We start from the raw sequence: 17,045 nt of genomic DNA on the forward strand, positions 1-17,045 counted from the left end.
AAAACTGAACTCTAAACCCAAGGTCGCTGCCCAGCACCCCCCATGAGAGCAGCAAGCATGACCTTGTGGAGCAGGGAGAGGCGCTGACTTAGTCTCGGCGTGGAAGCCAGGATCTGCGTCCGTGTGTGGCTGAATCTCCACACTTCATTAAGCACACGGTGGTGAGCAGTGTCTGCTTCTCACCTGAGTGACGAGGGGGATGTGGCCAGAAATAGCCCTCCGACATCTGTGAGTGGCAGCTGGCTCTGCCAGGCTTGGCAGGCAGATTCAGGGAAAGGTTGACTCCGAGGTCCCTCGTCGGCACGGCAGCTGTCTGACGCCTTGGAGGCCCTCCCGCGGCCGATGGCTCGCCTACGACATCCTTCTGCCCCCGAACCCCAGCCCTGTGGGGGTCAACCACACCCTCTTCTCTGTAACTCTTGCTCTAATCATGGCGCATCCATTGATGCCTCGTCCTCGGCCTCTTTTAATTTTTTTTGCAATATATTTCTTTATTGATTTCAGAGAGGAAGGGAGAGGGAGAGAGAGATAGCAACATCAACAATGAGAGAGAATCATTGATCGGCTGCCTCCTGCACGCCCCCTACTGGGGATCGAGCCCACAACCCAGGCATGTGCCCTTGACCGGAATCGAACCTGGGACCCTCCCGTCCGCAGGCTGACGCTCTATCCACTGAGCCAAGCCGGTCTCTTTTGATACAACAATTAGTTTGAATCTTTCCACCGAGCACAGGGCCTGGCTCTTGACAGTCTATCAACAGTTGAAAAGGGAAAGAAAGCTTCTCAGTACCACTTTTCTGCCCATCCTTGTTCTTTGTACACTCTCCCCGGGCAACGGGTGGGGGTAACCGTCACCTCTTCTTTCCCTCTGCCCGCGTGGTCTGTGCCCTGTTTGTCCCTGGTGGACGCACGTCTCCGCATGGAGTGTGCCACGTGTCAGGCAGTGCACACTGCAGCCCTTTCCATCTCCTCGACCCGCTCGACACCCGGCCGCCGCCAGCGCTGGAGCGGACAGTGTGGGTGTGGACTGCATTCCCCACCACGGAGCTGGAGACCCGCCATGCCCCACCCTCCCGGACCCTGCGGTCACCAGGGAAATGATAGTGTCCAGCTCATAGGTCTCAGAAACTTTAAATGAGATGAGACATGGGAGGTGCCTGGCACGGAGTCCGAGCTCCATGGATTTGCAGCTCTTCCTGTTACACGTGAGAGATGATCAATGTTCGCAAACGAGGGTCTGTTTGCCTTTCAGAGGTTTAATGCGGGAGGATTATTTATGTAGCATCCACTCCTGTCAATGGAGCCGGGAACGCACGCCACAGACTTGTTCCAGGGGGGCCACGACTAGACGGAGCCGGACCTGGGGGGCCAGAGAGACCTCAAGGAAAACGGGGAGAGGAACAAGAGCAGGCCTCCCTGCGAACAAGGAGAGAGAAAGATGCTGTTTGCACCATTCTCACCGCCAAGCGTGGTCGTGACCGGCTAAGAAGGGGGTTTGGATCCTCTCTGGTAGTGGATCATGGGACCTTCCAGATGTACCGGCAAGGTGACAGAGGCCTTAGGTGGTCCAGCAGCTGATCGGTAGTGATTTATTGTGAGCCCAGCAAAGCGCCCTCCTGAAAGCAGATGCCCCCCTCCCCCCAAAAAGGGTCACCTCCAGCTTTGTTGGGAAGCTAGCAAAGGCGGACTGGGACGTGACCTCCAGGCACTTCAGCAAGAGACGGGCTCCTGCCAGCAGCGACCCCAAGGTGTGGTTCATGGGCACGAGGCGGACTGTGGAGAGGAGATGCTGACAAGGGTAAGACATTTCGCCACACGGAGGCCGCCTGACACCTACCGTTCAAATGGCAATGAAAACCATGACCAATGAGAGAAAATGGAATCCTCTCCATCCTCTCCCCGGCAAGACCCGTGCCGCACGCGGGGTACGGCAGCGACACCGGAAGTGATGGAGACCACCCTCTGCACCAGCCTCTGCACCGCCCCGCCTGCTCCCCTGTTGTCCCAGTTAAAGAATTCAGTCCTCAGCCTCCAGCACATGCAGGAGGCCAGCGCGGAGAGGGGCAGTGAGAGCACACAAGGCGTTTTTGATCGGTAATGAGAGAAAATCTCACACGCCACACACACACACACACACACACACACACACACACGCACACATGCACACGCACACACATGCACACACACCTACTGGACACACACACATGCACACATGCATGCACACGCACACACACCTACTGGACACACATGCACACGCACACACATGCACACACATGCCTAATGGACACACACATGCACACACACATGCACACACACACACACACGCCTAATGGACACATAAATGGAAAAATCTGTGCATTAACTGTGGTTGTTTCTCAGCAGGGGCATCTTGGGCGACTTTAACTTTCTACCTTTTCGTTCATCAGTATTTTCTCTTTTTTCCCCTCCCGGGGTGTGTGTGTGTGTGTGTGTGTATATATTTATTGATTTCAGAGAGGAAGGGAGAGGGAGAGAGATAGAAACATCAATGATGAGAGAGCATCACTGATTGGCTGCCTCCTGCACACCCACTACCAGGGACTGAGTCCGAAACCCGGCATGTGCCCTGACCGGGAATTGAACCGTGACCTCCTGGTTCATAGGACAGTGCTCAACTGCTGAGCCACGCCAGTGGGGGTTCCAGTGATAGTTTTAACCTCTGTCGTTGTAGAATCCAAAAGAGTAACTTTTTTCAAAAAAGAATTTGGGGTAAACTGCCGATTCATTACTAACTTCTCATGCCCGTCCGAGTGACCCACGCCATCGTCACGGCCGGGAAGGGAACCCTGGAAGACTGCGGTGAGCCTGCAGGGTGCACGGTGTGGTCCCAGGCTAAGTGTATTGGCTTGAAGGTAATCTATGCGATTCTGAGACACGGTGATTTATGGACTAATTAATGGCACACAACAAAAATACTTATAGAAACCGGCTCTACCCCCAACCTGAAAAGCCTCCCAACAACAGGGAAATGGGTTTTGCACGTTAGGAAATTAAATTCAATATATATTTATGAGGCCATTCAAAACGCGGAGTCCTTTCCTACACGTCCCGAGTAAGCAGAAATGTCCATGTATCAAAACCTAATTGTGCCAGGGCCCACGGCTTGGGGAATAAATTAAGCCTTAAGCTACCGAAGACATCGGACATTAATTTTCAGGCTTATTATAGCTCTGATGAGACGGGCGTTAATAAACGCAGCAGGGAGAAAAAGAAGGCACACACGACAAGGATGACACACCTATTGGTTTTCCTCGGCCAGGTGTTGATTGTCGATAATTCATTTAAAGCGACAGAGGTATGTCCACGTCGAGGCGTCATTGCCCCAGCAGCTTGTTAACAGGGCCCGAACAGGGTGCTGAGTATTTCAGAGGTTTTGAGGGGTTCGTGTCTTGTTTCTGAGGTGGGAAGGGAATGGGGAGGATTTCATGGGATGTAGTAAGACAGTCAACGTTCATCCCGCAAACCTTTTCTGAGCCCTTTGGCTGATGAAGTGGTGTTGTAGGCCACGGGTGGAATTTGATGGGCATTCAGAGGAGGGAGCCCGTGTTTGGGCTAGAAAGAGAATCGTCTGTAGAACTGGCCTTTGAAATGTCGGCAGGACTGAAAAATACAAGCGTGTGGTTAGGACAGTGGTCGGCAAACTCATTAGCCAACAGAGCCCAATATCAACAGGATAACGATTGAAATTTCTTTGGAGAGCCACATTTTTTAAACTTAAACTTCTTCTAATGCCACTTCTTCAAAATAGACTTGCCCAGGCTGTGGTATTTTGTGGAAGAGCCACACTCAAGGGGCCAAAGAGCCGCACGTGGCTCGCAAGCCGCGGTTGGCGACCCCTGGGTTAGGACATGGTAGCAGGAAGGCTGGGACTTCCAGGATTCGGAGGCTGTGGGGACAAAGACACAGGACGGGCAATGTGGGGCAGGTCATGGAGAGCATAAGTCACGTGATTATGTGGCAAAACAGGTTCGTGAGGGAATAATGGTCATAACACGGGCGAGATCACAGGGGCCAGATGGTGGACCAACCAAAACGCTTGCTCGTATGTGGCAGACAGCACCATGACGAAGTGACCTTCACGGAGCACCTATAGATGGTGGCCCTGGGCATGAGATGTGCTCTTCATTCTCCAGATCGCAGTGTTTGGGGGATAATGTCACAATGCAAAAGCGAACTTCAGTACAAAATGAAAAATGTGTGGTAATAAAGTAAATGCAGGCTCTATGCAGATACATTACTGGGGCAGCTACTATCGTCGTGGGGAGGGAGAGGGGGCTCAGAAAAGGTTCATTGGACAGATGACCTGAGCTCTGAGTCCTGAGAATTTAAGCAAGCTTATAGGAAAGAAAGTCACCCTGTGTTTGGGAAAACCGGAACTATATCAGGAAGGCTGGGGCTTCGGTTGAACGCATCAAGCCGTCCCTTCATGTTGAATTTTCCACCCGACGTACTTTTGCTAAGAGCATCTGTGCTGGGCTGGCGAGCATTGACGAAGAGACGTCAGTTAAGCCGGTATCTTGAACAGTGTCACTCTGAATGGAAAATAGGCCATTTTCTCGCTAACAGAGTTAAGAGTTATAATTCTCTGGCGGGTGGCATTGATAACGCCCCCCATGGATGGCCCGAGACCTGCAGCCGAGTATGTCTCCCTTTCCTGTGTAAGTTTACAGCTCCTTCAGGACCGAGCAATCATTTTTTCGGAGTAAATAAGAAATTCGGCAGCAGCATGGAAGTGTTTAAGTTGGCCCCTTAATATATAACTATCTGCTACCTACCGACTCTAGTTCCATTAATTATTTATTCAAGTGTTTTGCATGATCCGTATTCATGCGCTGCTATTCATAAGAATTCGCTTCAGCAGAATGTCTCGGGGGTGGAAGAATGAGGACTGTACCTTTCTTTATTTCATGGAGTTTTAAAGAGACTCGCACTTAAGCCGTTGAACATTTCCATTGGCCTGGCTAATGCGTTGTGCGGATGGCCCACTGGGAGGCTGGCATGCAAGAACTCGACCCTCCAATGCAAAATGAATCACTTAGCCCTAGCCCAGGGGTCGGCAAACCGCGGCTCGCGAGCCACATGCGGCTCTTTGGCCCCTTGAGTGTGGCTCTTCCACAAAATACCACAGCCTGGGCGAGTCTATTTTGAAGAAGTGGCATGAGAAGAAGTTTAAGTTTAAAACATGTGGCTCTCAAAAGAAATTTCAGTCGTTGTACTGTTGAAAGGTGGCTCTGTTGACTAATGAGTTTGCCGACCACTGCCCTAGCCGGTATGGCTCAGTGGATAGAGCGTCGGCCTGTGGACTGAAGGGTGCAGGGTTTGATTCTGGTCAAAGGCACACACCTAGGTTGCAGGCTAGATCCCTGCCCCTGGTCAGAGTGCATGCGGAAGGCAACCAATCAATGTGTCTCTCTCACATTCATGTTTTTCTCCCTCTGCCTCTCCCCCTCCCTTCCATTCTCTCTAAAAATCAATGGGAAAAATATCCTGGGGGTGAGGATTAACAAAAACAAACAAACAAACAAATGACAGCAACAGAAAACCCCAAAATGAATCATTGTACTTTCAGGCCAAACTCGGGAAGAAGTGGTCAGTGAGGTTGGAAGGGCAGAGGGGGAGACCCGGGAAGGGCTGGGGCCCAGCAAGAAAAGGCAAGAGGAGAGGAAGCCATTTTATAATTTATCAAATATTCAAAACTCAAGCATAGATCTTCCCATCCACTGGAGTCTCTGTGGCCCATAAACACCACCGCACCCCCAAAATCTGCTCCTGCAGTGGGAGAGCTGAGAACGCCCTCATTTCAAGATTTTATGGTCAAATGATTCCAACTCCTGTTGACTCCCAGAAAGAGCAGGCCCCGTGCCAGGCCTGTGCGGGCTGATTCCCTTCTTGTCCAGGAGATCAGACGACCTGGAAGGCAGGCCGACCTTTTCCTCTTGCTCTTTCCACTTGGCAAGGGGGCGGTGGTGGGACATCACTCAGCCTAGACCAGGGGTGGGCAAACTTTTTGACTCGAGGGCCACAATGGGTTCTTAAACTGGACCGGAGGGCCAGAACAAAAGCATGGATGGAGTGTTTGTGTGAACTAATATAAATTCAAAGTAAACATCATTACATAAAAGGGTACGGTCTTTTTTTTATTATTTCAATAGTTTTATTCATTTCAAACATTTTAACAAGAAGAATGTAAACACTAATTATTATAATTTGAAACTTCAAAAAATGGAGGAATCATAGCACAATAACATACCTTATGTTGAAGATGGCAAAGGCAAAATAAAATTGCCTAACAAAGGAAAGGTACAAAAGCCTTTCAAATTAAACTTAAATATAATAAAATAATTTAAAACTAAAACAAATAGAAAAGAACAAAATGTGTAAACAGTAAATTAAACATTTTCTTTAGTGCAACTTCCAATTTATGCCTGGGACGTAGACGTAGATGGCAATGTAGACTGGGTTGAAAGGTTTTTGGTCTTTAAAACATCACCTTCAGTGGGAACAGTGTTGTTGGTCCCCTTTTTAGCTAATGCTCTGATACTGTGCTCTCCAGGGGCGTGTCTCCCTACATCACCACGATAACGTGTCTCCGCATTCCCAGGGTGATGTCGGGGGACGCGTCCGCGGGCATTACAAGGAGCCTCTGGAAGATTGAGAGGTTGTTCCTTCTACTGATTTATATCCGCCCACTCAGAAGAAGGAGCTGCGGCCGTGTTTCCCGACGTTGCCATGTTAACACTGCTGCTGGTGAAGGAGTGGAGGGGAGAGCAAGAGAACCCTCTGCTCTTTTGGCTCCGTGGGCCGGATAGAACTGCCGAACGGGCCGGATCCGGTCCACGGGCCATAGTTTGCCCACGGCTGGCCTAGACTGTCCAGGACCCTCTTCTCCGGCTCCCCCTGCCTCCCTGCAGGTGGTTCTGCCTTGTCCGGAGAGTGTATGTATCTGCATTGGAGGTGAGGTGCTGAGCCCGGGTGTCCCAGGCAGTTCCTCGAGAGCGCTGGTGAGATCAGGGGCCCACAGCTGCTGGGGGCGGCGGCAGGGAGAGAAGGTAGGAAGGGAACTGACTGGCGATCAGACAAACAGAGCCCAAGGTTGTGTCTGGAGGCCACGCGTGAGCAACAGGGCGCCGAAGACCCAACCCCCAAAGTGGCGCATGTGTGTGGAACAAACACCCAATTCATGTGTTCTGGTGAAACACCCGTCCGGGGAGTCTAATTAGCAAACACGTTAATTAGGGTTCTTGCTTACTTCTCCACTGTCCACACTGGTTTGTGTGAGCTGACCTCTTCCACCTCATGAAAGCGAAGCGGCACCCATCAGCCCAGGAAAACGTGCCTGCGTTTCATTAAGACGCCGAGGACCCAGACAGAGTTCCCCTTTCTCTCACGTCGCCCGACAGCAGAACCGCCTTCCTATCTCAGGTGTGTCCAAACGATGTTAGAACATTCAACCGTGATCCCAAGACACGCCAGACCTGCTCACCACAGTGCCGAGTCCCCCCATTAGCCTGGCGTCAGGATCCAGGGGGAACTCCCCTGGCGCTCGGTCCATCCAGTGACGGATTGTTCCCTGGAATGCGTCTCATTCCATGTGCTGATGATTTCATTGCACCGGGTAGAATGAACCGTCCTTACATACGCAAACCGTTAGGAGAGGCCATTCCGAAAGAATTCAAATGTTTCTCCTCTTTATGTCAAGTGGGGACGGTGATTTCTCTTAATGTTTGTACGTGGACAGTGTGTTAATTTGCTAAGGCTGCCATAACAAAATGCCCAAGATGGGGGCAGAGCTTAGAACAACAACAAAATGATTTTCTCCCAGTTCTGGAGGCTGGGAGGCCAAGATCAAGGTCCTGGCAGGGCTGGTGTCTCTGAGGCCGCCCCTTAGCCTGCAGGAAGCCACGCTTTCACCGTGTCCTCACGTGCCTTTTTTCCGTGTGTGTGTGTGTGATCCTGGTGTCTCTTTTCTCCTAAGGCCGTGGCCGGCAAACTGTGGCTCGTGAGTCACATGCGGCTCTTTGGCCCCTTGAGTGTGGCTCTTCCACAAAATACCACGGCCTGGGCGAGTCTATTTTGAAGAAGTGGCGTTAGAAGAAGTTTAAGTTTAAAAAATGTGGCTCTCCAAAGAAATTTCAGTCGTTGTCCTGTTGATATTTGGTTCTGTTGACTAAGGAGTTTGCCGACCACTGTCCTCAGGACAGGCCACAGGGAGTCTCCCGTGCCTGCAAACACCTCATCACGCTTGATTCCATTCAGGTTCATCTAAACTCGCCATCGTGCAGCCGTTCCTAATCAGTCCTCCTGGCGTGATGCCTTATTCGTGACGTTAATTGTTACGAACTATCCGAGCTGCTGTCTGCAACACACAACCCAAGGAAGCTCTGTATTCCCTGCGTCGCGGACCTCGGGCTTTTAATCGTGAGTGTAACTGTCTCGTCCCCCAATGCCCATTATATCGGCCTCCCCAAAGCGGGGCAGGTGTTTGACTTCTGGAAGCCTCTCGCTTCTAGGGGACAGAGTGGCCTGGGGCTTGGACATTCCCCCCCTGAATTTACCATCTCTCTCTCTTTTAAAAAAATCATTCATATTGATTTCAGAGAGGAAGAGAGAGGGAGAGAGTGATAGAAACATCCATGATGAGAGAATCATGGGCCAGCTGCCTCCTACACGTAGGGGATAGAGTCTGCAACCTGGGCATGTGCTCTTGACTTGACTCGAACTCGGGACCCTTCAGTCCACAGGCCGATGCTCTATCCACTGAGCAAACTGGCTAGGGCTGAATTTACCACCTCCTTTTCCCTTTTCAGGGGCACAAAAGCCCTTCCCCGCCTTGAAGAGGAGACCCCCCATTCTGTATGCTTGCGGAGGCGATGTCAGGAGGGCCCTGGCGAGGTGGGCAAGGACGCAGGCCTGATCGCTCTCCCCCGCCCTCGTCTCCAGGCCGCCATCAATCCCAGCTCGTTTAGGCCGATCCAATACGGCCCGTAAGCCATTTCCATGTTCTTTGCACCCCCCTGGGAATCACTGCAAAGTCCAGGGCAGGCTGCCGACTGAGCGCCGGGTGGTTAGCGACAGGCGCCCTTCTTCTCGGGGTGCGTCCTGCCTGCGAAACTCCGACCTCCAGCCCTCGGATCGGCTGGCGGGGCTGCGCACGCTCTCTGCCCGGCCAGCCGCCCGCACCCCAGGGCTCTCCGCACGGGCTTCGCAAGTCGTTTCTGATCACGGATCCCGTGCATTCGCCCGTCTCGTGGGTTAGAGAGACAGCAGGAGCGAGGCCGCGAGGAGTGAGAGGACTGGCTGGGCTTGACCGCGTGGGGTCCTGCGGAGTCTTTGCTCTTCCGCGTGGGAGCCGCCAGCAGGAGCCCCGGAGACACCGCACCCGCGGATGGATCTGTCTCTCTTCCTCTCCGCGTCCGGACGCAGCTGGTGGCGGCCCTATGCCTCCGCTTAGGAAACCCACAGGTTCCAGGCGAGGGACACGCAGGCGACCCGGGAGCTCTGATGGCATCGCTGAACGCGGGGAGGCAACGGGCCCCCGACCTGCCAGGGCCCTGTGCGCGCGGCCAGCTCGCTCTCTCGCAGCAGAACCCCGAGGCCTGTGTAAGCTGCCGCCTGAGATCTGGTCACGTGGTCCTGAGATGTGGTCACGTGGTCCTGAGATGTGGCCACGTGGTCCTGCGATCTGGTCACGGGTCGGGAAAGCGCCGAGTTTGGGGACCAGCGTTTCTAAGGGGCCAGGGTCGCCCGGTGGGGAGCTGATGAAGCAGCGCCTCCGCCTTGGATTCCGGCCTCTTGGACCCTGGGGCTCTCCGCGCGCATCTCTGGAATGGGGGCCTCGGAGCAGACGGCCGTGCGCATGACCTCGTTCTGTTCTCCCCGAACCCCGCAGGGGCAGCTCCCGGCCCCCTCCTTGTGTGAGGAATGCCGCCCGGCAGGGATTTCGGGGGAAGCAGGGAGGGTTTTAATGCACCTGAGCCGACGGCAGCATCAGCCTCACCTGGGAGCTCCTTGCAAATCCAGCCCTCAAGCTCCACCCCAGACCCACGGAGTCAGACCCCCGGGCGGGCCCTCGGGCCGGGTTACCCTCCGCTCGGTCTGAGAAAGGCTCGCTCACGGCGTAGCACGACGAGGACGGAGGAACACGGATGGAGGAACACGGATGGAGGAACACGGAAAGGCGGGACCTGCCGTTGGAACAGGTGAGCCGGCGCGTTGATGACGTTAGGAAGGCAGCATTTAACATGCGATTCGGCCTGCAAACCTCTCATGCACACACATGTTCTCTTACAGGATCCAGGTGGTTGTAGTTCTTCTTTATTAATATTTCATTCTTCAGGTATAATAAGAGGCACACACCCCCGAACTTGTATTACACCCCGTTGCTCTGATTATTTAGAGCCCGCACATAGGGGTGTTCAGTAAACATTGGAGCACGAATGTATAGGGCCCTGTTATATGCAAGGTCCTGTGTGTGTGTGTGTGTGTGTGTGTGTGTGTGTGATGTTAGCATTAACAATCACACTCTAGTAGGAGAGGTAACAAGTAAATCAGAATAAATCACACCCAGGGGTGAGGCTGCTGACCAGGGTTCTTGGAGCGGCGGCGCTGCACCGGGGTAAGGTTTTTTTTTTGGTGAAGAATGTTGAGAGGCACTCCAGATTTTAGAAAGACCGAACTAAAGTCAAGGCGATGGTCACCTGCGGGGCATTTTCAGGCTTTTTGGGTGGAGGGGCGTTCGGGGCCAGCGTGACGGTGGGTCTTGCGTCCAGGGCTGGGGGTGAGCAGTTCGTCTTGACAGATGGTTGGGTGGAGGGCAAACAGAACTGTTACCTGGCGGAAGTCGTCCTTCGGCAGGTATGACCCAACTGCAGAAACCCTAACCCCTTCCGCATCGCAACACTCTGCCGGGGTCACCCAGCCGCCCCACTCGGCCGCCCCACCTTCGGGCCTGTCCACTGAATCGCTGCCGGAAGCCACATTTGCCACCTTCCATTCATTGTAGACACACACAAGGTATCAGAAGCATGCAAGTTCACAGACAGAAAAACAGGAGCCCACCCCGTGCTCGGAGCTGCAGTGTGGCAGGCACCTAAAACCTGAACTAGCAGGCTCGTTAGGGCTGGTGAGCAGGGTTCCTGAAGGTGTGTGTTCAGGAATGGACAAATTCGTGTGCCCGTTCTGACGTACGTAGACAGGTTTATAGAAGTGAAAGTAGGTATGTCTGAAAAGTTTGATTTCACAAACAGTGGTCTGGATGTATTACCGTCATTTTAAACGGACACCGAACAGGTCTAGTACACGCAGGCAGGCATTCACCGTCACCTGATGAGCAGAAGGGGGCGGCTGGGGCAGGGCTTAGCGCACGTGGGAACATGGGCTGCACCTGTTCCACCTGCTGCAGAAGTCCCGCCACGTGACGGCAGGCCCGATCAACCCATTACCGCTGGTGACCGGCGTGGTCACGTGCTCATCATTCCGCAAACATTGTTTACAAGCAGTGATTCTTGGATTTAAACGTCGACTATAGTTGTAGGCATGTAATATGTAGCTATGGTGGCGAAATTACTACAGTGTTTTTTTTTCAACATATGGCCTGTTCGCTAACATTTGTTAAAAACAACAGTGAATTAATAACAAAAAATAACCTGTCAATGTAATTATAAGCAAATCCTGGTTAAAAGCACTTGAAAATGAGCAGGTGTTTATGTTCACATGTGACATAGGGCCTGAAAATGTTGTCCATTAACCCGAGGTCCGCGAAGTCGAGGTCTGCAAAGTTGAGGGTTTACTGTGTTGAGAATCAAGATGGTGAAAGTACTTTCTTACCCCCGTCCCTGGGCCCGAGGCTGTTAAGTCGACCAGTGTCTGCTGTTACTTATTACCTCTCAGCACTGGCGTCCCCCTTGTTGACACTGTTGCTGATGTGAGCTGGGCAGGTCCGCCTCACGTTCATCGCCGGGAGCACGTTTAGAGAGAGTCATGGCAAGACCGCTGGCTGAAAATTTCCAGAAAAATCTGAAAGGTGGAGCTGGAGCTGGAGCTTGGGAATATCGCCACGATGATCGCCATCGTGGTCATCAGCACTTTATATTTTACCCAGGAAGTTCATGGTCATTCCCTCCATCGGATTTCCCCATGAACTCTGGAGAATGACTACTGTTACCCCCATTTTACAGATGGGAACATGGGGTGCCTAGAGCGGTGTTGTTCAACGGGCAATATAACGTGAGCCACACGTGTAATTATAAATGATCTCCGGGAGCATCATTAGAAAGGCAAAAGGAAACCGTTAAAATCTTTCTGCTAATGTGCTTTATTTAACCCCATGTATTCACAAGACTGTCATCCCAACGTCTAGCCAATGTGAGAATGACTGCGGCGGTAATTCATACCCATTTCTTGTCTGTTTTGTACCAGGACTTGGGCATCTTCTGGTGAATCTCTTACATTCCCAGGACTTGTCCGTCTCGATTAACCACAGTCAAGGGCTCAATAGCCATAGGTGGCCAGCGGCCACCGACTGGGACAGGGCAGATCGAGGGGACAGACAGACATAAGTGCCCTGAATAGTAAGAAAAGTGCCCACCATATAAGGAACCAGGAAGACAGTTAGAAACCTAGACCTCTTCTCTTGATCTTGTGCTTATGACCCCGAGGACCATACAAAGGAAACACAGCCGCTCCCCGAAACGACTTGGTGCTGTTCCATCCAAGGGTAGTCCCCTGTCACACACTTCAGTTTTCAAACGTCTTGTGACGAGTGTGGGAAAGAAACTGTTTGAACCCTTTCTAGCAACGTGTCTGTGACCCGGAAAACAGTGGGTGCTGCTTCTCTCGGACTTGCGAACACACTCGGAGTCCACCTCCGTCTGGCTGGTCAGGGTGAGATTGTGTTTCGGTGACAGAATCTGACGAATGGGGAGGCACTGAAATCTCTGTGGTCACAGCCTCTCATTGGTCTGTCCCCAGTTAACCCGGTGCTGTCTGCCTTGAATTGGAGGTATCCCTCGCTCCTGTCCCATAACCCAGGCATGTGATTGCAAGCGAAAACCCTGTGTGTGTGACAGTGAGAATGTACATGGACGTTGGTACATATTCAGGTTAAATGAAAAAATGACGTACTTCCAAGTTGCCAATTTCATTTCTGTGATTGAATTGGAGCTGATGATGAGGTCTGAGGCTTTTTTTTGTTGCTGGTCAATCCTCACCTCAGGATGTTTTTTCCATCGACTGATTGCCTCCCTGTGCACTCGCCCTGCTCGGGGGCCGGGGCTCGAACCTGCCACCCGGCTGCATGCCCTCGCCGGGGAATCGAACCCGAGACCCTCTGGTGCGTGGACCAACGCTCTAACCACTGAGGACACCGGCCAGGGCTGAGGCATGAGGCTTTTATTATCAAAATATTAATGCAACTATTTAAATGATTCAGAAACAGAGATTCTCTCAAGAGCTTCATATGGGGCCCCTTACCGGAACCAACATCCTTCCAGCAAACCCTGAAGGAAGGTTGAGGCAGGGCCCCAGCGCACGGAGTCTCCCCGGCCCTCCACGCTGCCACGGGCAATCCACCAAAGCTGCCAAGACATTTATTTGTCACTTGGCGCTCACACCGCGCTCCTGATCTGGGCCATTGCCACTTTGCTTCATGCTTGGTTTCCAGAACAACCAGGGGCGTAGTAAACACACATCTCCCGCAGGGACGCGGTGCCCCGGGCAGCTTCGGGGAGAGGAGGTCAGTGGGGAACGAACAAGCCGATTACTGGGGAACATGCGCTTTCAAACACCTGCACGCTATTCTCACACCGTCCGCAATTTATTATTTAAAGGGACCTCCCGCAGCTGGGGTAAACCTTAATCTTAGGTTGTAGAGCAGTCATCCTTACATTTTTAGGCCTTTTAGAAGTTAAAAAAATACATAGAATAGCCCCGGCCGGTGTGGCTCGGTTGAGCATCGCCCGGCACCAGGAGGTCACGGGTCAGGGCACTTGCGGGTCTTTGGACTCGATCCCTGTAGGGGGCGTGCAGGAGGCAGCCGAGTGAGGTTTCTCTTTCTCATGGATGTTTCTCTCTCTCTCTCTCTCTCCTGCTCCCTTCCTGTCTCTCTAAAAATCAATAAAAACATTAAAAAATAGAGTATAATAGAGCCTCTGCCCAGAAAAAAAACAAGATATGTATCCACAGAGCCTTCCACGTGACTTAAAGCACTTCTTTGCCAGAATTCCCACGGCCCCCCCTGATCGGGTTTGAAGGGTAGGCGAGGAAGGCGCATTTTAAAGGGGCACTTACTGTGCGGTTGGGTCTGGGTGGCCGAGTGAGAACCACCGAAGAGGACGCGTCAGACCGTTCTCCCCGGTAGGGTGGTGACTGCCCAGGGCGTCCACGCGTGGGTAAGGCTGGCAGAACTGGTAGGCTCATAAGCGAGCCGTGTGGCCGGGGTCTTCATAACCAGGCACCGCCGACTGAAGGCTCTCCTCGCGGCGTCGGCATCCTCTCTTTGGAGACCTTATTTTTTCCAAAGGGGGAGAGACGACGGGACGGAGAGGGAGGGCACCCACCTCGCTGCCTCCAGGTGTTTGTTGCCCCACGGGAGCCACCACAATGACCCGGGGCTCCGTGGGGGGCGCGGGGCTGAGAAACGGCAAAAGGCTCTTTCCCCGGGGAGTGTGTGTTTGCCGGGTGTCCCGCGGGCAGAGGGAAAACCAGGCCCGCACGGGACGGCCCTCCTGCAGCGCTCCCTCCCCGGGAGCCGAAGTGACAGCGTGTTCTCACCTCCCGGGCCGGGAGAGTTCGCCTCCTGTTGGCGGGACTCCAGGTGTGGGACTTCCTGCCATCTCCCTCCGTTTATTAGATTAGAACAGTGGTCGGCAAACTCATTAGTCCACAGAGCCAAATGTCAACAGGACAACGATTGAAATTTCTTTAGAGAGCCAATTTTTTTTTTAATATATTTTATTGATATTTTATAGAGAGGAAGGGAGAGGGATAGAGAGAAACATCGATGAGAGAGAAACATCGATCAGCTGCCTCCTGCACACCTCCCTAATGGGGATGTGCCCGCAACCAAGGTACGTGCCCTTGATCGGAATCGAACCTGGGACCTTTCAGTCCGCAGGCCGACACTCTATCCACTGAGCCACACCGGTAGCGGTGAGAGCCAAATTTTTTAAACTTAAACTTCTTCTAACGCCACTTTTTCAAAATAGACTCGCCCAGGCCGTGGTATTTTGTGGAAGAGCCACCCTCAAGGGGCCAAAGAGCCGCATGTGGCTCGCGAGCCGCAGTTTGCCGACCACAGGATTAGAATGACTGCCCCTCGGAAGGGCAAAGCCATCGGCGCTGCTCTCCAGGCAGGGCGGCGGGAGGGGACACGCCGTGTGCAGCCTGTGTGCGAGGAAACGGGACGCATTGGCACGGTGGAGTCTGCGTCTGTTCGGACAGGGGCAGGAGGGTGGTAATCGCTGTCTCTCTCCCAGCTTCCCTTCCCATCGAACGCGTAGCTCTCGCACTAAATACTGGTTACCGGGGCCGCCTCGGAGAAAGGGGCCGCGGAAATGGGCGCTGTCTTGGCTGCAGTCCTCGGGTGCCGTAGCCCGCTTCCCTGCCCCCTGCCCCTCAGCGCTCACATGGGGAGGCCTCGCCGCGCAGTGGCCCGTTTGACCAGCTACCGGTTTGGATGAATAAACACATCACATCGTCTTCGCTGTTCCCACTGCATTTGAACGCACCCGTCAGTTACAAGAGCTCTTGGGCGGTGGGAGGAAATACTGGGGGAATCTCGGCATTTGTTAAAGAAATGCTCAAGTATAGAAATCGTATCAACACGTCCTAAAATCATGGAGGTCTTCTTGTTTTAGGACCGACGTTAAAAACGTTTCAGGGGCAGGACTGTTCTGCCAAAATAGATCTTGAATAGCCGCAGGTTTCAATGTTCATAGGTTTTCGTAGATGGTAGTGTCTCACTTCCAGTTAAATGCAATAATGCTTTTTTGTTGTTGTTAGTCCTCACCCGAGGATATTTTTCCATTGATTTCAGAGAGACTGGAAGGGAGGGAGGGAGAGGCAGAGAAACATCGGTTGGTTGCCTCTTGCATGCGCCTTGACCGGACCGGGGATCAAACCTGCAACCCACATGCATTCCCTTGACCGGCACCTGAACCCAAGACCCTGGTGCTGGGCCAGCGCACTAACCACTTAGCCACACTGGCCAGGGCTGCAGTCATGATTTATAGAAGATATATGTCTTATTTCTTAGTTATTTGATTTTTCAGAAGCAAAAGGAAGAAGGTAACACGTGGGTCACGCCCTACCAGGTGTTGTAAAGAGTTCTCCCCCTAAGATTGTTGGCGAAAATTCAAAATATGATAGTTGGCCTTCTTAATTCTTCCGGACATCAGATTATGATTATGGGCAGTTTATGTGGAATTTGTTGGCATCTGTTTTAGGTAACTAAAGGGAAGAACTACTTGTAGTGTAAAAAAAAAGTTAAAATACAGTTACACGTGACATGTTCTCTTATATGGAAATGGTCAGAATTGTCGCAATATTGGCGCCGATGAACAGTGGATTCTTCTTAGGGAGAAAATCGAGCAGAAATGAGTCCTGATTTCCGGAGACAAAGAATTGTTCGCAACCAGATATTTGGGTCAAAACTCTGGGGGTGTGCCTTATCTGTATTTTTCATTCCCATGTCTGGCTAAGGTTGTCCCATTGGGTTTGCTAAAAAAAAAAAACACCTAGAGTTTTACCTGGTGATTCATATTGCGCTACTTATCAGCCTCATTGCTACCACTCTTGCCGTCCTTGTCGATAGAGCCTGGGGGTAAAAATGGAGGGGAAAAAACGCTAGTTCAGTTTCGGGAACCGCAGCTTTGAATTGGGCCAGGTCAGACACACAGAGTCCCATCTGTAAGTACAAGGAAGGCAGAGCTCAAAGCTCCACAGAGTCTGTGTCATTCTGCGAGCAGAGAAACTGCCGAACGGGGACTTTATTCAGCAGCTGACAGCGG

Source organism: Plecotus auritus (assembly GCF_963455305.1).
Source record: "Plecotus auritus genome assembly, chromosome: 12".
Taxonomy (NCBI): domain Eukaryota; kingdom Metazoa; phylum Chordata; class Mammalia; order Chiroptera; family Vespertilionidae; genus Plecotus; species Plecotus auritus.